This window comes from Stegostoma tigrinum, chromosome 10, assembly GCF_030684315.1.
Source record: "Stegostoma tigrinum isolate sSteTig4 chromosome 10, sSteTig4.hap1, whole genome shotgun sequence".
Lineage (NCBI taxonomy): Eukaryota > Metazoa > Chordata > Chondrichthyes > Orectolobiformes > Stegostomatidae > Stegostoma > Stegostoma tigrinum.
The window spans coordinates 57,782,335-57,803,512 of NC_081363.1; the positions used below are offsets into that span (position 1 = coordinate 57,782,335).

The window sequence follows — 21,178 nt, forward strand, 5'->3', positions numbered from 1 at the left end:
CACAGTTTAAAGAATTGAGGTAGGCCATTTTAGCAATGAGATGAAGATTTCTTCACCTTAAGAGTGGTGAGCCTGCGGAATTCGCTACCACAAAAAGTGATCCAGGTCAAACAATGACTGTGCTTTTCATTTCTTGCTGGCTTTTCCAATTCCAGCTCCTTCAGTAATGTGAAACATAGCTAGAATTCAACTGGTCCCTCATGGTGTAGTACAGTGAAATCCAACTAAGTCTCCTTTGCAACGTTAGATGCCATATTCTATTAAGCTTATATGTCCAAAGATTTTATGTCTATTGCTCCACAGAAGCTGGTATCCAGTCACCAAGACACCCTTGATTTACGTGGAGAGTCCTTGACACTGATCCAGCTCCCTCAGAGCTAGCTCTCATGGTTGACAGAATGTCTGACACTCATGTTCTTATCTGTCATAGATAAGAGCTCCCTGATTAACCAGATTAACAGGCCCAATCAGGGAACTTATTCTAAGACGTCCACCCAGGCGATCTTAGTTATAATTACTATATCTCTCCACCTGAACCTGAGGACATATGCAGGTTCTGTTTTATCTACCTCCTCCTGGGATGTTTTCGCATTTGGTCAGGTTCCTTCAACTCTGTCTCTGATACATATAATGCACAGTAGTTTACCTGTTGTGTCCAAGCGTCTTAGAGGAAAGTCATTCTCTTCTTCAGGCTGCAAAGGGTCAGGCGGCAACATCTGCTATGTCCATCTCAGATTCCAAGGTATCTTCAACACTCAATGGAGAGGGAGAATCCACAAGTGCTGTAACAGTCGGAAAGACGGTAAAGGAGCCCAGCATGTTTTGCTCCCACACCGTTTGCAAGTTTGCAGCTTTCATATTGTCCACATGCTTGTTGAGGACCGTCGCACCAATCCAAACCTTATACGTCACTGGTTCTGACCTCATGTTGACTATGTTTCTTACACATACAGGGCAATTACCATGGTTCCTGTACCAAACTTTGACCCCTGAAGTAAACTGCCTCTCGCTTAGCAGAGTCTCGTGTATGGGATTGGCATTCCTGATGCCATTTAACCCTCTGCCACCCCCTCCCCCCGGGTCTGTGACAATTAGATTTCTTTTAAAGTTTGGACTGCTTTTTCTGCCAGAACATTGGATGATGGATAGTATGGAGCTGTCCTTATATGTCAAATACCATTTTCCCTTATGAAATACTCAAATTCCCTGTTGGTAAATGATGGCCCATTATCTTTGACTAATGCTTCTGAGAGCCTCTATATTACAAAAGATGCGTGCAGTTTTTCAATTGTTATCCCCATGTTTGAACAATGAACTCTTTGTGCGTCCAGCTACTTTGGTTGGGAGTCCACAACGACTAAGAACATTGACTGCATGAAAGGACCAGGATAGTCGATGTGTAACTGAGTCCAGGGTTTACCTGACCATTCCCACGAATGTGGGGGAGTGGCTGGTGGTAATTCTGGCCTTGTTGAAAATCCTGGCACTGCCCCATCAATACAGCTATGTCAGCATTCAATTCTAGCTACCAGACGTAACTTCTTGCCAACGTCTTCTTTTTGGAAACCCCTGGATAGCCCTGGTGGAGTTCAGCCAGTACCTGGCAGCAGCCTTTGTCTGGGACAATCACTCTTGCTCCCCATAATAATATGCCGTCCTGTACTGTAATGTGGTCTCTCCAGGCCCAAAAGGGTTTCATTTCTGGTTGTAATGGCCTAATGGTTTCCCCCATCACCATCAACTATTTCAGTTTTGCTAGGACTGGATCTTTCTGTGTCCAGAGTCTCATATTGTCAGCTGTGCCTGGTGGAAAATGTGTCCAGAAAACTTAAAACTAGAATGGACTCTTTCAGTGGCAGTGCCGCTGGCGGTGTATCTGCCAGTGGGACCTGGCCCAATGCATCTACATGTGCTATTTGGCCTCCCAGATGGTGCTGTGAGACAGCAGTGCTAACCACTGAGCCATTGTGCCACCCCAATAATGGACCACAAACCTCTGCCAAATATACTTATAAAGGAGAAGACAGCGCTGTCCATAGCTTCAGGCTAAGTGTGTGTAATTCAATTTGAGGGCTCAGAGAGAGCAGCAGCATGGGTTTGAGTTTAAGAAGTGCGAAAGATCATGTTTCTGTTAGGTCCTGCTGAATTTAACAGAAGGACACGATTGTCATTTTGTGTCTGTTTCCTAGCTATAGTATGTCTGATTTGAGAGATCAAATCAAAGCTGGGAAGTGGGGCAGGGAGAAAGAGGGATTCTGGGCCAGGAGATGGTTGAGGGTGCAGGAGAAGACTGGCCTGGAATCAAAGAGGCTGGAGTAAGGGTTGATTGGGTTCAGAGCCTGGACGCGTTAGAAGCTAGGGTCAGAAGATTGAGGGCTAGGACAGGGGTGTGGTTGAGAGTAGGAATTATAAGATTTGTAGGGAGGCTTTTTATGAAGTAAATCTCCAGGGCCATTGGGAGTGATTGAGGTTGGTGGTGTTCAATTGTGTGGCATTGACGAAGTAGCATGTGGTCACGTCAAAGCTTAATTGCTGCAGTAATCCAAAGCCCTGATTCAGATATGTGAGTTCAGTCCCCCCAGTTGACAGCTAATAAATAAAGTTCAGTGAATTAAATAGAGATCCAGACACGAGGATCATTGTTGTTACCTAGAAAATTGTAGGGCTGTTGCATAAAGCAATTTGCTTCACTAATGTCTTTCAGGGAAGAATTTTCTACCCATACCCAGTTTAGCCTATATGGAATGCCAGACCTCTAGTGATCTGTTTGATTTACAATTGCCCTCTGAAATGCCTTACCAAGTTACTCAGTCATTAACCAAAGATAGGCACAATTCCAGCAACCTCCATGTCCCAGAAAGGAATTAAATCCAGAAGGCAAGCAGAAAGGCACTTCTTTTCATTATTTCATGGGATGTGGTTATGGCGGTGACTCCTGGAACCACTGCAGCCCATGTACCATAGGTAGACCAACCATGCCAACCTTTTGATGGATGGAGAGTCAATCTTAAAGTAGCTGAAGATGGTTGGGCCTCAGACACTTCCCTGAAGAATACTTACACAGCTGCCCTGGAGCTGAGATGACTATCTATCAACAATCACAACCATCTTCCTATTTGCCAGAAATGGCTCCAATCATTGGAGAGTTACCCTTGATTCCCATTGGTCAAGTATTTTTTCCCCACATTAGTTCACTTGGCAAGTGCTACAAACCCTGTCTAGCCACAATGTCCTTCAGGACCTAAGCAGCTTGATCGGTAGTGTTGCTGCCAAACCATTCTTGCTAGTGGACATCAAAATCCCCATCCACAGTACATTCTACACCCTTGCCACCCTCATTGCTTCTTACATGTGTTGTTCAACATGGAGGAAGACAGAAACATCACACAAAGAAGGATAGAATGTGGTAACCATCAGGAGGTTTCCTTTCCCATGTTTAACTCATGATATTTCATGGTATCTGGAGTAAATGTCAAGAGGTCCCAGAATGGCTCCCTCCCTACTGTGTTCCACTGTGCTTCCACCTCTGCACCCATCCTATCATTGGGATAGGACATTTCTAGAGATGGTGATTATGGTGTTTGGCTCATCTTATGGAAGGTATGATTCTATGAGAATGACAGTGTTACGCCGTTGTTTGATTAGACTCTGAGACACTGCTCCCAATTTTGGCACTGCTCCCCACATGATGGAGCAAAAGATTTTCTAGGGTTTGCAGAGCTGTTTCTGACTGTTATTTTCTGGTGTCTGTGTCAGTGACAGGCGGTGTGACCAGTTTCATTTCTTGAAACTCTTGAAAGGCATGCTGGGCCATTTCAAAGGGCAGTTAAAAAATAATTGCATTGCTGGGAGTATGGAGTAGGCCAGACCAAGTAAGGATGGCAGATTCCCTTCCCTGAAGGATATTAGTGAACCCGATGGTTTTTTCTGACATTTGGCAGTGTTTTCATGGCCATCATTAGATTTTTAATTTCAGATATTTCTTGAATTCAAATTCCACCATCTACCATGAGGAGTTTTGAACCCAGTTCCCCAGAACATTTCCTAAATTTCTGGATTAATAGATGATATTGCCAGTATGTTATTGCCTTCTGCATCCATTAGGTTCCGCAAGGTCTGTCTGGGTTTAAATCTAAAATGGTGGCTAAATATGAAGCATAGGCCTTTATGATATTTTAAATTAACACCCTATCTTTTTCAAGTATATTGTTAAAACCGCAACAGCTCCTACATTAAAAGCAATGTTCATGGGTCATGCTTGAAACATAATTCTAAAATGTATATGATTGCCTGAGAGTAAAAGAATCTTCTTTTTAAATAATGCTTCTTTTACACAAATATTTTGTTTGCTCCAATGCACAACAATACTGACCTTGAAGTTTTCTATGCAGTTGATTGTCCCATTGAGTGGTAATTATCTGTATATATAAAATCTTAACTTTCAAATGTATTCATAGTTTGTTTTAGTAAGGCAGGTTTTTAAGGCCTGTCTGTTTCCTTTATGACCAGCTAATATAAATTAAAACCAATGAGATAATTGGGACATCTCCGTGCACTTCCAGCTTTCAAGCATCCCTTTTAACTTTCAGTAAGAATTAAATTACCAAAGCAATTGGCCAGGGTCTTCTGGTCCTGAAAGCAGCAAAAGCCAAGAGATTTATTCCTACTGAGGGCTAAAAATTCTAAGAAGCCTGTTTCCAATGAAGCGAGGGAACTGATTTTTTTGGCAGGAATGGATCCTTGGGAACCAGCACTATTGGTCCCATTGAAATCTGCCAGCTTGTAGATATTTTTAATCAACCTGATTCAGACACATTACGCCACATCTCTCATGTGGGATTTCAAACCAGGCCTTCTGGCCCAGAGACAGAAACACTGCCGCTGTACTACAATTACCCTCGTCATCATGTAAACCTTTGCTAAACTGATTGACTGGTACTTATCCAATTATTAATATTGATTTCTTTGGGAATGATTGAGGACCACTACTTATTAAGTAAGGCCATATGACATAAGAGCAGAAGTCAGCCATTTGGACCATTGAGTCTGTAGTATCGTTCAATGAGATCATAGTTGATACGATCATCCTCAACCCCACGTTCCTGCCTTTTCGCCATAACCTTTTGGTTCCTTACTGATTAAATATCTGACCGTCTCAGCCTCAAGTATACTTCATATCTCAGCCTTAAAACTTCTTTGTGACCCAGCCTTCTGCTGATCCTTTGCAGTAAAGAATTTCACTGATTAATGACCCTCTAAGAGAAGAAATTCTTTCTCCTGTCTGTCTTAAATGGGTAGCCCCTTTATTGAGATTATACCATCTGATTCCAGACTCTCCCACGAGGGCAAACAACCTCTACCCATCTACCCTGTCATTTCCCCTGTGGATCTGATATGTTTTGGAATAGTCTTCCTTCAGTCCTCTAAAGTCCAATAAGTATAGACTTAAGCTACTCAATCTCTAATTATCAGAAAATTCCTCAGACATACAGTACAGAAACAGATCCCTTCAGTCCAACTCATCCATGATGACCAAGTTCCCAAATTAAACTAGTCCCACTTGCCTGCATGTAGCCAGTTCCTTGTAAACCTTTCCTATTCATGTACCTATCCAAATGTATTTTACATGTTATAACTGTATGTGCATCTACCACTTCCTTTGGCAGTTTATTCCACATGCAAACCACCCTCTGTTGAAAATGTTGCCCCTCAGGTCCCTTTTTATTCTTTCTCCTCTCCCCGTAAAAATATGCCCCCTAGTTTTGAACCCCCTCACTCTAGAGAAAAGACCTGTTATTCACCTTCTGTATGCCCCTCATGATTTTATAAACCTCTATAAGGTCAACCCTGAACCTCCTACACTCCAGTGAAAAACATCCCAGCCTATCCACCCTCTCTTTATGACTGAAACGCTCCAGACCCAGCGAAATCCTGGTAAATCTTTTCTGAACCTTCTGCAATTTAATAATGTCCTTCCTGTGCAGGGCAAGCAGATCTGTACACAGTACTCAAAAGGTAGCCTCACCAACATCCTATACAAGCTCAACATGACTTCAACACCTCACATTTACCCAAATTAAACTCCATCTGCCATACATCAGCCCATTGGCCCAAATGATCAAGATCCCTTTGTAATCTTAGATAACCTTCTTTGCAGTTCACTGTACCACCAATTTTGGTGTCATCTGCAAACTTAGTAACCAAGCCTCCTAAATTCTCATCCAAATTGTTTCTATAAATGACAAACAAAAGTCGGGCTGTCACCGATCCCTGCAGAACATTGCTGGTTACACGCTTCCAAAAAGAAACCCTCCACCACCCTCTCACCTTGACTTGGTCTTCTCTTCCCTGGTCCAGTCCCTAACCATGTACATCTCTGACTCCTCTGACACTTTATGCGGGGTTCAAAATTTCCAGTTTGCACGCTCAAGCCACCGCCTCTTTACCATGGACGTGCAATCCCTTTACACATCCATACCCAAACAAGATGGTCTTAGGGCTGTCTGCTTTTACCTGGAGCAAAGACCTGAACCATCCCACCCAACACTGCCCTTCTCCACTTGGCCAAACTCATCCTCACCCTCAACAACTTCTCTTTTAACTCCTCTCATTTTCTTCAGGTCAGAGGCTTGGCCATGAGTACCCACATGGGTCCCCTTTATGCCTGTCTCTTCATGGGGTACGTGGAACATTCCTTGCCCCAATCCTGTTCTGGCCCCCAACCACAACTCTTTCTCCGATATATCATTAATATCATCAGTGCTGCTCCCCTCTCTCATCTGGAATTGGAAAAGTTCATTGATTTCACTTCCAATTTCTACCCTGCCCCCACTTTCATATGGTCTATCTCTGACACCTCCCTTTCCTTGCCCGACATCTCTGTTTCCATTTCTAGAGATAGACTGGCCACTAATATCGATTATAAACGCACCGACTCCCATAGCTACCTGGACTGTACATCCTCACACCCTTCATCCCGTTCTCTCAGATCCTCCGTCACCATCACGTTGTTGAGGCCAACCTCAACAATGAAACATCAACTTTCCGGATCCTTTGATGCTGCTTGCATGCTGTGTTACTCCAGAACCACGCTGTTTTGTTTCTGACTCCAGCATCTGGGGTTCTTGCTAGCTCCGAAATTCCACCTTTTTCCCCAACACCGTTGTTGACAGAGCCCTCAACCAGGTTCGACCCATCTCCAAGACTTCGGTCGTCACCTCTTCTCTTTCCTGCTGCAACAACAATAGGGTTCCCCTTGTCCTTACCTACCATTCCACCAGCATCCACATCTAGAAGATCATCAGATGCCATTTCTGCCACTTCCAGCGAGATGCCACTACCAGACACATACTTCCCTCCCCTCCCTTTTCTGCTTTCTGCAGGAACTGTCCCCTCTGAGACATTCTGGTCCACTTTTCCTTCACTCCCAACACCCTCCCCACAGCCCCATGGCACCTTCCCAGGCAACTGCCAAAGGTGTAACACCTGACCATTTACCTCCTTCCTCCCGTGTATCCAAAGGCCCAAACACACCTTCCAGGTGAAGCAAAATTTCACCTGCACTTCCCAGAAGCTAGTCTACCGCATTCGTTGCTGACAGTGTGGTCTCCTCTACATTTGGGGAAACAAAGCATGGACTGGGTGACTTCTTCACAGAACATCTACATTCTGCCAGCACAAAAGACCCTGAGCCTCGAGTTGCCTGCCATTTTAATACACCACCTTGTTCCCTGGCCAACATCTCTGTGTCAGGCTTGCTGCAGTGTTCCAGCAAAGCTCAGCGTGAGCTGGAAGAACAGCGTTTCGTTTTCTACATGAGGACCCTCCAGCCCTGCAGACTCAGTATCAAGTTCAATAATTTTAGGGCCTGAACTCTCCAATGCCCTATCCCCCTACCCACACACCAGTTCTTGTTATCACATTACAGCCTGCCATTACACACTACGTATTGTGAGTCACTAACAGCCACCATTAACAGCTATTCACCCTCCTAGCCAGATCATTATCAACCCCTTGGTCCAGCCAACTGCTGTTCTGCCTGGGCTCTGTCTTTTACTGTATTGTTCACTCCCCTACCAATCCCCCTCCCTCTCCTCTGCATATAATCATAGAATCCCTAAAGTGTGGAAACAAGCCCTTCGGCTCAACAGATCTACACCGACGCTCAGAGCATCCCACCCAAGCCGATCCGCCTATAATCTAACTTTACTATTAAGTCTACCATGCAGAGTGTTGTTGAAGGCTTTCCAAAAGTTCAAGTAGTCGACGACTACCACTTTGCCTTCATCAATCTTTTTTACTTCCATCCTCCAAAAACTCAAACAAGTTTGTGAGGCAGAATTTCCCACACACAAAGCCATCCTGACTATCCCTAATCAGTGCTTGTCTCTCCAAATGCATGTAAACCCTATCTCTCAGAATCCTCTTCAACAATTCACCCACCATTGATGTCAGACTCACTGGTCTATAGTTTCCAGGCTTCTCCTTAGAGACTTTCTTAAACAAAGGCACATTATTAACCAACCCCCAGTCCTCCAGCACCTCACCTGTGGTTATCAATGATACAAATATCTCTGCTAGAGGCCTTGCAGTTCCTTCCCTAACTTTCCACAATGATCTGGGATCCATTTGTTCAGATGCAGATATTTAATCACTTTTATTTTATTTTTAGTGCCTCTAGCACCTCCTTTTCCATAATGCGGACTGTTTTCAGGACATCAATATTTATTTCCTCAAATTCCCTAACTGCTGTTTCTTTCTCCACAGTAAAAACTGGTACAAAATATTCATTTAGTATCTCTCCCATCTCCTGTGTTTCCACACATAGACTATCTTGTTGATCTTTAAGGGGATCCTATTCTCTCCCTAGTTGATCCTTTGCTTTTCATGTACTCGGTAGAATCTGTTCTGATTAGCCTTAATCTTATGTGCCAAGGCTATCTTATATCCTCCTGATTTTCCTCTTAAGAGTACTTCTACAACCCTTTAAAATCCTAAAGATTCACTAGATCCCAGTTGTATTTTTTTTAGTTCACTCATGGTATTTGCGGATCACTGGTTTACCAGCTGGTATTTATTGCTGGTCTAGCTGCCCTTGAGAAGGTGATGGTGAGCTGGCTTCTTGAACTGCAGTCCATGTGGTATAGGCTGACCCAGAATGCACTTGCGAAGTAATTCGAGGACTTTGACTCTGTGACAGTGAAGGAATGGCAACATATTTCAAAGTCAGGATGATGAGAGACTTGGAAGGGAACTTGAAGATGGTGGCGTCCCCATGTGTCAGCTGCCCTTGACCTTCTAGATAGAAGAAGTCATGGATTTAGATGGTGTTGTTTAAGGATCTTCTGTGCAATACATCTTGTCAAAAAGTACACACTGCTGTACTCAGAATTAACCTAGTGAACTTTCCCTAGACTGCTTTCAGTATACCTTACTTTAAATAAGGGACAGAAACTGATCACAGTGTTCCAGATGTGGTCAAATGAGTGAACTGTAAATCTGAAGATATGTTAAAACATTCCCACACCCCTAACAACCGAAACTACTTACTCTCAATATTTGCGGAAGTAAGCATCTGGTGTGTGAGAAAATGGGCAACCATTAGCCAACTTTAGGTACATTTAAGTCGTCATTGGATAAGCATATGGATGTACATAGAATAGTGTAGGTTAGATGGGCTTGAGATCGGTATGACAGGTCGGCACAACATCGAGGGCCGAAGGGCCTGTACTGTGCTGTAATGTTCTATGTTCTATGTTCTATGTTCTATTACTGAAGAGGGAGGAGCTGGAATTAGAAGTTGAATTAAGAAACCCTTTGTGAAAACCTGTAAGCATCTCACCTACCAGAGCATTGCCAGACTTCAACTGGCTGCCTTCCTGTAATGGTCTGGACAGGAATGCCGTATAAGCACGTCACCACTCAACCTGCCAAGATCCTTCGGTGATTGCTTTGTGTTGCAGCTGATCCATCCACTACAAAAAGTTAATAGTGCACCTTCAAATTTGCTTAACAAAATACACCTCCTTTTCAACATGGACCAAAATGTCCAGAAGAATGATTTATTTCGTATTACTTTGCTGCAATAGCTCTTGGTTCTTCTTGTTACCCAAATGTGCAGCCAGTCTTGTAGATTGCCCATTATAAAAACTAGCCAATAATGACAAAAATCAAATCATTTTGCATAGCCAATCCTCAATACCAGTTTTACGCCCAGGAAATGTGTTAAAGATCTACCCCCTTATATCTACTGATTGCCTGTACCTTCCCTTGGATTCACATAGCAAGACTAAATCCTTGCTATATGTTATAAATGTGACTATTGGTGTATCTGGATGATCAAGAAATGCCCTCCTACAACCATAGCTCGCTCTAGTGCTAAATTCCATTTGTTGCAAGGAAGCCTTTTTTAAATCATGAGGCAAAATAAGAAGTCAGTGAAATGAAAGAATAGCAATCAAGGGCATGAATAAAAAAGAAAGATCTGGAAATGTCCTAATTGATGGTTCCTAGTCTCCCAACAGAAATATTAAAACATGTTAAGAATCGTGCAGTCATGATGAAAAGAAACAATCTTCCTGTAAAAATAACATTATATTAAAAATCATTTCAGGATGTTTTGCAGTTGACTGCTTGCAACAAGCACAATGGACACCATTCTTTTTCATTCAGGTGTATGTTTGCTGATGAAGCCCACATTTTATTGCACATCCTTATTTCTCCTTGAAAGTGGTGCGAGCCTGCCTTCATGTACTGCTGCATGAGACTTCCTAGGGTTTGGAGTCAATGTTGAGGACTTTATGGGCAATACTGTGCCTTTATCTCTGTTAGATCATATTCAGAGATTATGATGTTTTTATCTGAGACATTGTCTGTACGTTCTGGTTCTTCGAGTATGCCTGTGTCAGTCTGTGAGACAGCTCTCCAAGCTTTGGCACTAGATCCAGGAGTTAATAAGGAGGGTTTTGCTAAGTCAATAAGGCCAGGTTTGTCATGTTTAGTTTGATCATGGGTTAACATCTAGTTTTCTATTGAGCCTGTACAACATTTTTTTTTGATCCAATTTATTTTGCTGGGCCATTTCAAAGGACAGTTTGGAGCCAACCACATTGATATGATTGAGTTAAATATAAATCAGGACAGCAGAATTCCTTCCCTAAAGGACATGAATGAACCAGGTAGATTTTTACCAGAATCAACAATGGTTCATTCTCATCATTAGGCTCTAAATGATTGTTTTAGACTGGATCTGCAATGAGGAACAGTAATGACCAGCAGCAATGGTTAGCTATCTGCAGCTGGAAATTAGAGAGGGGACCACTGTCAACAATTGAAGGTCCTGCAGCTGAATAGTAGGGAAGGATGCAGCAAAAGTGAACAGCTCACAGAAGGCTCTTCCTATGACACAATGTGAAGGCAGTGTCTGAATTTTCTTGACATATTGGAACACTTGTGCTTCTGCAGAAGTGTATTCCAGTGCTAACTTAAGCTCATTGGCATGAAACATTGCTTCTGCATGCAAACAGAAAGAAGATTTTCCAAGGTTCTTGGAAAAGTGGCATGACGCTTACATCCTGTGGTGTGCCAAGTTCTCTGACCTTTTTAGATCTGCAGACAGACTTCAAGGATGTTTTCCAGGAATAAGGGATGCCCACTTCAAGCTCGGCTTATAACATCTATCAGAAGTCTAACCAATGAAGCTCAAAAGCACTACATAAACTGTCTAATGGCCATCAGAATTGTAACTCAGCAAGCTAGTGGTAGAATGTGTTTAAGGTGCCGCAAAATTTTTGGAAGCATCTTTCAGTATTCAACAACCAGAGTTTGCCACGACTTTTCATGATATGCTGCACAACATTTTGCAGCAGTGAAATTTAGAACACTATGCAGAAAACAAGGCACAGATTGTCTGCAGATATTTTGAGTAGGTAAGTTCTCTCATTGTCTATCTGAGGTGTTGTTACTTTTGCCGATTTCTCTTAGGTAGCACCAAGGTCAGAATTACATGAAACAGCTTCTTTTCCAAATGAGTCTCCACCCACCCCCTCCATGCTCCACCAACCCACAATCTTAATGAATTGACACAAATCAATCCTTTTAAAAATCCACCTTTTTTTTCCTCATCGATCCTCATGCATTTCTGTTTAGCAAGCATGTTAAAAAGAAATCAAATCAGCAAGCCAGGAAAGCAGTGCAAAATAATATTGTTTAGGTGATTGTGCTAAAAATCTGAAATGGTTGTGACTTCCAGATGTTATTGAAGCATTTAAAATAAGAACAGAAGGCCATTAGGCCACTAACCCCATTAAGCCTACTTTACCATTCAGCATGATCATGACTGATCCTCTACCTCAAGGGCATATTCCTGCTCTCTTCCAATGTTCTTTTGACACCTTCAGCTTCCAGGAAAGTATGTTTTTTAACAATGTCAGAAAATTCACCTCGACTGCCTTCTGTAGATAATTCTATAGGTTCATTACGCTCTGTGTGAAGAAATTTCCTATCTTAGTCCAAAGTGGGCTACCTCATAAGGATGTGTTGACACCCCAGCCAAGGGAAACATCATCTTTGAATCTACCCATGTCAGAGTTTTATATATTTTGGTGAAATCCTGTCTCATTCTTGTAAACTCCAGTGAATACAAGCCCGAATACCACCTTGTACAATAAACATATCAACCTAGGATTTAGTCCAATGAAACGTCATTGTACAATTTCAGTGGCAAGTATGACTTTCCTTAGGTAAGGAAACCAAAACTGCACATAGTAATCTAGATGTGATCACAACAAGACCCTATACAGTTGCAGTACATTTGCTTCTGTACTCAAATTGTTTTCAATGAACATATTTTTCAATGTGCCATGTGCTACACCCGCATGCATGCTTTCAGTAGCCAGTGCACAAGAACTCTCAGATCTTTGGATACATTAACATTTTCCAATCTATCATTACCTAATGTAATCTAATCTGTTTCAGATTGAACTGCTTCATTTTGTATACCAGTGTAGAATTCTATCATGTTTGGGTCACTTTTTCCTAAAGGGCATTTCACGACATGATTATTAATTAACCTTTTCTCACTGCACAAAACCAAGTCGAAGATAACCTGTTTCCAAGTTGATTCCTCAACATTCTGGCATAAGAAAACTATCTTATATAAATTCCAGAAATTCATCTGTCATCGTTACAGTACTAATGTGATTTTCTTAGTCGATATGTGGATTGAAATCATTCATGATTACTGTAGCATCCTAGTTCTATCCAATTTCCTGCCTTACCCTACCTTACCACCACTGTTTGGAAGCCAATAAAAAAAACTTCTTAGCTCTACCTAGACTGTGTCTAATCTAGAATTCCTACACCAATATCTTTTCTGACTTGTTGTACTGACTTCATCTTTCAATAATAAGACTGCCAACGTCTTTTTTTTGTTATCTGTTCTTCCTAAAGATTGCATACTCTTGAATGTTGACAATTTAGTCATCCTGCAGCCACATCTTTGTATTTGCTGTCACATTGTACTCATTTACTATTATTTATGTTGTTAATTTGTCTACCTTATTGTGAATGCTCTGCATTTAGATTATAGTTCTTTTGCACTTAGCTTTTTGACATCTTTACACTTTTCTATTCAATTGTCTCATTTACGCCATCCCTGTTTCCTCTGCCTTTCACTTTTAGTTTCCTATCTTTCATTTCTGCCATCTTTTTTTTTCACTTTTGAGTCCTCACTCCTGTCCCACTGCCACTTTAACTTAAATCCTTCCTATCAGTACTGGCAAATACCCCTGTAAGGATGTTGATCAAGGTCCTCCTGGTGTGCAATCTGACCAGCTTGTACAGATCACATCATCTGAAGGATCATTCTTCTAATCTAAAAAATCTAAATTCTCCTTCCGCTACCACATTCTTCTTCATCCCTCCAGCTATCAGTAATTTGGCTAATTCTCCTATTCCTGATCTGGCAAGCACATGGCACTGTGAATAACCCAGAGATAACTACCCTTGAGATCAGGTTTATAATTTACTTCCTAGTTCCCTATATTCTGCTTAAAGTACTTTGTCTCTCTTTTTAATTGGAATTGACATTGACCACACCATTTGGCTGCTCACCTTCCCCCTTCAGGATGTCATTCGGGCATTGAGTGATATCCTTCATCCGGACAGCAAAGATCGTTGTTTCATTGTATCATCCTGGTGCCACATGTGCAGCCACAGAAACATTTATCTAATCTATCTGTTCCTGTTGGAATAGAATCCCCTGTCATTATTGCTGTCTGACTCTTGCTTTTCTCTGTCCGCACCCCCAATGTTTAATGTAGTGGAGCCACTCCTGGTGTCGTGAACTTGGGTCATTGTATGGCCCTAAGAAATCATCTCTGTCAGTAATATGCAAAGTGGAAAATCTATTCAGGAAAGCTGACCGCCGGGGACACCTAGACTACCTCCCTGGTACTTCTACTCAATATGCCCATTTTTTTTTTCCTATGCACTCTTTACCTGTAGTGTGACCACCTCACCATATGGGCTATCCACAAATATCTTAGCCTGCCAAATACTGTATGGTGACTGCAGCCACTACTGCAGATCCAAAACTTGTATAACCAGTAACTGCAGCCCGGGACACTTCCTGCTTGCATGATTACCCTAGACACTGGAATTGTTTCTGACTTCACACATCACACATACCAATATTCCACTTGGCTGAGCTGCCTTGCCATGAATTACCTTTTAAATTACTCTCTGTATACGTTCTCTAGCTTCAAGAATGTTATACCGGGGATGTTATTTTATTCTTTTTAAAGAAACTTGGTTTTAAGCGGCACCATATCACCAGCCATCTTGATAAACCAACAAGAGGTATATACTTCAAATTTTGCGATGTAAAAGTATTTATGCTGCAAGTAAAATATAACAGTGACATGTATACCCCTTGCATTACCTTCCTATTACTTAACGTGTGGTTTTACATTGTTTTTAGAAGGTATGTTGATGTTTTTACATCAACTTTTTGAAGCATGTTGATATCTCAAAGCTTTGTTTGGTCAGGACTTACCACGATTATGTGTACTTCTTGATTATCCAGAACATTGCTTGACCGGCACACTCCTGGTCCCATTAGTGGCAGTTAATGAAAAGTTTACTGCACTTCAAACATTCTTAATATAAACTAAAGATCAATTTTAGCTGCAAGAAAAAAACTCACCCTATCTTATTTGCCAACACCACCACTCATCTCATGCTGGATTCTAGTCCCTCCAGATGAACTTATATTTTCGTATTGATTGAATTTTGAAAACACCCTTTTTTGTGCAGCTTTTCAATTTCAAGCCTCGCTTGTCACCAACTCACAGCCTTTCCATCTGTTTCAGAGCACCAAGTTGATTCTCTTGGCTCTGAGGCATCATTCGATGTAGTCTAAGGCCCAGTCTTTCTCCTGCTATGAGAAATAGAGTAGGCCCAAGGGTGATGTGCATGCATCTCATTTATGGTATGTATTTGTGGATTGGAAGAGAGAGAAAATTGCATGGGGATGCTCGTTAGTGCATGGAAAGTAGAGGATGGATGTACACTGATAATGGGAACTGCAGATGCTGGAGAAGTGTGAAGCTGGATGAACACAGCAGGCCCAGCAGCATCTCAGGAACACAAAAGCTGACGTTTCGGGCCTAGACCCTTCACCAGAGAGGGGGATGGGGAGAGGGTTCTGGAATAAATAGGGAAAGAGGGGGAGGCAGACCGAAGATGGAGAGAAAAGAAGATAGGTGGAGAGGAGAGTATAGGTGGGGCGGTAGGGAGGCAATAGGTCAGTCCAGGGAAGGCGGACAGGTCAAGGAGGTGGGATGAGGTAGTAGGTAGGAAATGGAGATGTGGCTTGAAGTGGGAGGAAGGGATGGGTGAGAGGAAGAACAGGTTAGGAAAGCGGAGACAGGCTGGACTGGTTTTGGGATGCAGTGGGGGGAGGGGAAGAACTGGGCTAGTTTTGGGACGCAGTGGGGGAAGGGGAGATTTTGAAGCTTGTGAAGTCCACATTGATACCATTGGGCTGCAGGGTTCCCAAGCAGAATGAGTTGCTGTTCTTGCAACCTTCGGGTGACACTGCAGGAGGCCCATGATGGACATGTCGTCTGAGGAATGGGAGGAGGAGTTGAAGTGGTTCGTGACTGAGAGGTGCAGTTGTTTGCTGCGAACCGAGCGGAGGTGTTCTGCAAAGCGGTCCCCAAGCCTCCGCTTGGTTTCCCCAATGTAGAGGAAGCCACACCGGGTACAATGGATACAGTATACCACATTGACAGATGTGCAGATGAACATCTGCTTAATATGGAAGGTCATCTTGGGGCCTGGAATGGGGGTGAGGGAGGAGGTGTGGGGGCAAGTGTAGCACTTCCTGCGGTTGCAGGGGAATGTGCCGGCTGTGGTGGGGTTGGAGGGGAGTGTGGAGCGGACAAGGGAGTCTACCTAGATTTGAGAAATGATGTGTTGGAATTGAGCATCAGGGCAGAGCAATTTGATGGGAAGGAATACCTGCAGCAGGATGATGCTGAGCATGCAGCTTTTTATTTTACCAAGTTTATTTTATTTTATGTTGATTATTCATGTAACTGAATTGTGTTTGCTAATTTCTAAATAGCTTTTTTTTCAGCATTATAACCATAATATGCTGGGATATGTTGTGGTGAGGCAGTAATAACACCACCTCTGGGATGTGGTAGACAGCTTCATGATGGGGTCAAATGACTTAATTGTCAGATTATAAAGACTTTCAGTTTATCTGATGGTAGACAGTAAGTGTTGAAAAATTTCCTGGCCAGCCAAGCTGAAGAAAGTAAAAGTAAACTAATGCAGTACATAGAAGTCCATGGTCACCAATGTTGTCATAGAGCATGGACCCAAAGAAAGAGAGACTCACAAAACAGATCTGTTATGGGTTGTTGAAATAACCCCACAGAAGCCAGTATTCCATCACCTGGCCACCCTTTATTTACATGTGGGAAGTCTTTGATACTGATCTAGCTCCTTCAGAGCCAGTTCTCAGAGTGAACAGAAACTGAGAGTCCTGTTTATGTCTGTCATTTAGTACTCTCTGATTGGACTAGATTACCAGTCCCAATCAGGGAATTCATATTCTCTGCTGTCCACCTGGCTGGCCCCATTACAATCACTGCAGTTGTAAAATAAATTATCTGTTTCTGGTTTTTTTTCTTAGCAGTTTTGTGATAAATGAATGTCAGAAAATCCATGATATATTAGTTGGACTAAACAAGACAGCTTGGAAGTCAAGATGTAATAAATATTAAAGTATCTAATGCTGCTCTAGTCTTATAATAATTTGGTTATAAATAGAACAGTAAATTGGTTAGCTTGCAGTTATGAACTAGTAAATTTAAATAAACGTTATGATCATTGCTAATTACATTTTCACAAATGGTGTTTGCAACCTTTTCTGTACAAGTATAGTTTAATAATTGCAAAACCATTTTTACACTTTAATTACTGTAGCTTCATAAATTTTCAGGACATAGTTGTTAGATTATACTGATGTTATGGATACACCGTCCAGAATGGAAAACATTGCTGCCTTGTTCAACCTGTGCAGATGTTTTTAAAAGTCAAAACAATTGCTGTATTGAAGTAACAATGTGACTTGGATGAATGGGAAACTAGTTAAATAGAAATGTTTGCATCTGTGCTGAATTGGACTGTGCAATAGTTTTAATGATGCCTGTAAACAGCTCTCTGTGGCAAGGACTTCCAAAGACACTCAACCCACTGAGGTAAGAAAGTCCTTCATATCTCAGTCTTAAATTGGCGCCCCTTATTCGGAGACTATACCCTCTGGCCCTGTTGTGCCCATCAAGAACTTTGGATATTTCAGTGAGATCACCCAAAATTCCAATCAGTAGAGTTTAACCTGTTTAACCTTTGCTCACAAGATAATCTCTCCACATAGGGGATCTTCCTAGTGAACCATCTCTGAACCAAAAACCAATGAAATAAAAACCGACAGCACTGCGGATGTTGTAAATCGGAAACAAAAACAGAAATTCCTGGAAAAACTGAGTTCTGAGGAAAGGTCACTGGATCTGTAATGTTAACTCTGATTTCTCTCCACGTATGCTGTCCGATGAGCATTTCTGTTTTTGTTTCCAATGAAATAATATCTTTCTTTAAATAAGGGGATGAAAACTCCTCACAGTCCTCCAAATGTTGTCTCACCAGCACCTTTTACAGTTGCAGTAATATTTCCCGAATCTTATACTCTAAACCCTCTCGCATTAAGGACCAACATTAAATTAGCTTTTCTATTTACCTGCTATACCTCTGTGCTAGCTTTCTGGATTTTGTGTACAAATACCTCCAAGTCCCTTTGTATTGCATTGGAAGCCATGGGGGGGTGCGGTGTGGGGTAAGCGGTGACTCACTCAGTTACATGGAAACTACGGAAAAAGTTAAGGGGGGGAGGGGTCAGCAGAAGTTAATGTTTTCAGAACGACTAATAAGTATTGAAAGAGTCATGAATCTAACTTCAAGCACAGGAGATCAGAAGATAACTAGGGAAAGGTGGCTGGTCAACACAGGGCTGAGGGTGATGTACTTAAATGTGCACAGTATGCAAAACAAGGTAAATGAGCTTGTGCAGATTGAAATTGGTGGGAACAATGTTGTAATTATTATAGAGTTGAGACTACAAGGAGATCAGGGCTGGGAACTAAATATTCAGGGATACATGTTCTATTATTGGCACAGGCAGAGAGGCGGAGTTGCTTTTAAGTGAGAAATGAAATTAAATCAATAGCGAAAAGTGATATAGATTCAGACGGTTTACCATCTGTGTGAGAAGCGTTGAGGAACCACAAAGGTAAAAGGACCCTCAGGGGATTTGTGTTTGGGCCCCCCAGCAGTAGCCAGGACGCAGGGAAATATATAATTCAGGAGCTAGAAAAGGCATGTCAGAAAGGCCTTTTTAGAGTAATTATGGGGGACTTCAATGCTCAGGTGAATGAGGAAAATTAGCTTGGTAGTTGATCTCGAGAAAAGGAATTGTGGAATGTCGACAAGGTGGCTTTTTGGAGCTGTTTGTGGTAGATCCCACTAGGAATCAGCAATTCTGTATTTAGTGATGTGTAATGGGGCAGACTTTGACTAGTGAGTTTAAGATGAATTAACCCTTCACTTGCCAGGTACACATGTCTGTATTGGTCAGTGCATTGAGTATAGGAGTTGGGATGTCAAGTTGATTCTGTACAGAATATTGGTTAGGCCACTTTCAGAGTGCTATGTTCAGTTCTGGTCTCCCTGCTATAGAAAAGATGTTGTTCCACTTGAAACAGTGCAGGAAAGATTTAGAAGTATGTTGCTGAGGTTGGAAGGTTTGAGCAATAGGGAGAGGCTAAATAGGCTGTTTTCCCTGGAGCATCAGAGGCTGAGGGGTGACCTTTTAGAGGTTCAAAAAAACATGTGGGGTATGGATAGGGTGAATAGCTAAAGTCTTTTTCCCGGGTTAGGGGAATTCAAAACTAGAGGGCATAGTTTTATGGTGAGGCTGGGAAAGATATTAAAGGGACTTAAGGGGCAACTTCTTCACAGAGAGGATGTTGCATGTTTGAATGAGCTGCCAGTGGAGGTGGTTGAAGCTGGTATAATTGCAACATTTAAAAGGCACCTGAATGAGGGTATTAAAGAGAAGGGTTTAGAGGGATATGGGCCAAATGCTGGAAAATGGGACTAGATTAATTCAAGGTATTTGGTCAGCATGGACGAGTTGGCTGAAGAGTCTGTTTCCATGCTGTACCACACTATGACTCTAAAACGCCTAGAGGCCAGTGACCATAATGTGATAAAATTCACCCTGCAGTGTGGGTGACTAGTGGGGCTATTCAGGAGTCAACATTGGGACCACATTTATTCATGTTATACATTAATGATCTGGACGAAAGTACTGAGGATATTTTTGCTTAGTTTGCAGATGACAAAGATCGGTGGAGGGATGTGTAGTTTCGAAGAAGCAGGGAGGCTGCAGAAAGATTTGGACATGCTAGGTAAGTGCGCAAAGAAGTGGCAGATAGGATACAGTGTGGGAAAATGTAAGGTTATGCGCGTTGATAGGTAGGTTAGAAGTTTGGACTATTTTCTCAACAGGAAAGGCTTCAAAACATGTAGGTTCATTTAGCGGTTAGGGGAATGCAATGTTTGCATTCATTTCAAGAGGGTGACAATGCAAGAACAGAGATGAATTGCTGAGGATTAATAAGGCTCTCGACCGATTGCAGTTGGAATATTCTGAGTAGTTTTGGGCCCCATATTTAGGAAAAATATGTGCTGGCATTGGAGGGCTTTCAGAGGAGGTTTAGGAGAATGAGAAACATATCGGATGATGGACCAGATCAAAGGACCGGATAGCCTAATTCTGCTCCTGTATCCTTTGGTCTTATGCCCATCTGTAGTTCTCATTGTCTTTTTTATTGTCATTTATGCTTAAATCTGTGTGACTCGGCAACTCAATTTGTATTCTACTTATTTTAATCATTTCCTAGAATAGGCAGATGCAAATGTAATTGCATTTGGCACATAGACTAGTTTAAATGGGTGTAGCTTGGTGTAACCAGGAACCATTTCCTGTTTTGAAGTTGAGCAAAAAATACAAGCGGTATTACAACTTAGGTTGAGCAAACCTGATGTGAGAAAATAAAAGTAAGTCCACTGACCACATTGTTATCTTACAAAAATGTTTACATTGATTCCATGCAAGTTCTATGAACAAATTCATGTTGATTAAAATAACTCAGATTTTGTTCCCAAAATAACAAATTGAATGGTGTTCCTCATTAATAATGTGCAAATCCTTAATAAACTTTTGTGAAGGACTATCTTACAGATTCCAAATCATCATAAGTTGTCATTTTGTGCCGCTCTCTTTTAAGTGTTCTGAAAACAACAGTACACTGTCAATCTCTTGTGACACATGTGAATTGCTGCAGATGCACAGTAACATTCCCTACAAAAAATGAGTGTTGTTGTGTAAGAACATAATTACCTATTTATTATGACAATTTAGGTTCTTGTATGTTGTCAGGCCTAGAAACAGGGCACTTCAAACTGAAATCTTATTCTTGCTGGTTGCAAGTTATTATTAGAAACGTGTAATCTATGTGTTCTTAGAAATTTTCAAAATGTAACT

General features: G+C 41.8%; 1 protein-coding gene across 4 annotated transcripts in view; it reads left to right on the plus strand.

Moving 5' to 3' along the window:
• mipol1 (mirror-image polydactyly 1) overlaps positions 1–21,178 on the plus strand; it is a 322,904-nt gene that overhangs the window by 209,868 nt on the left and 91,858 nt on the right. The window lies entirely within an intron of this gene.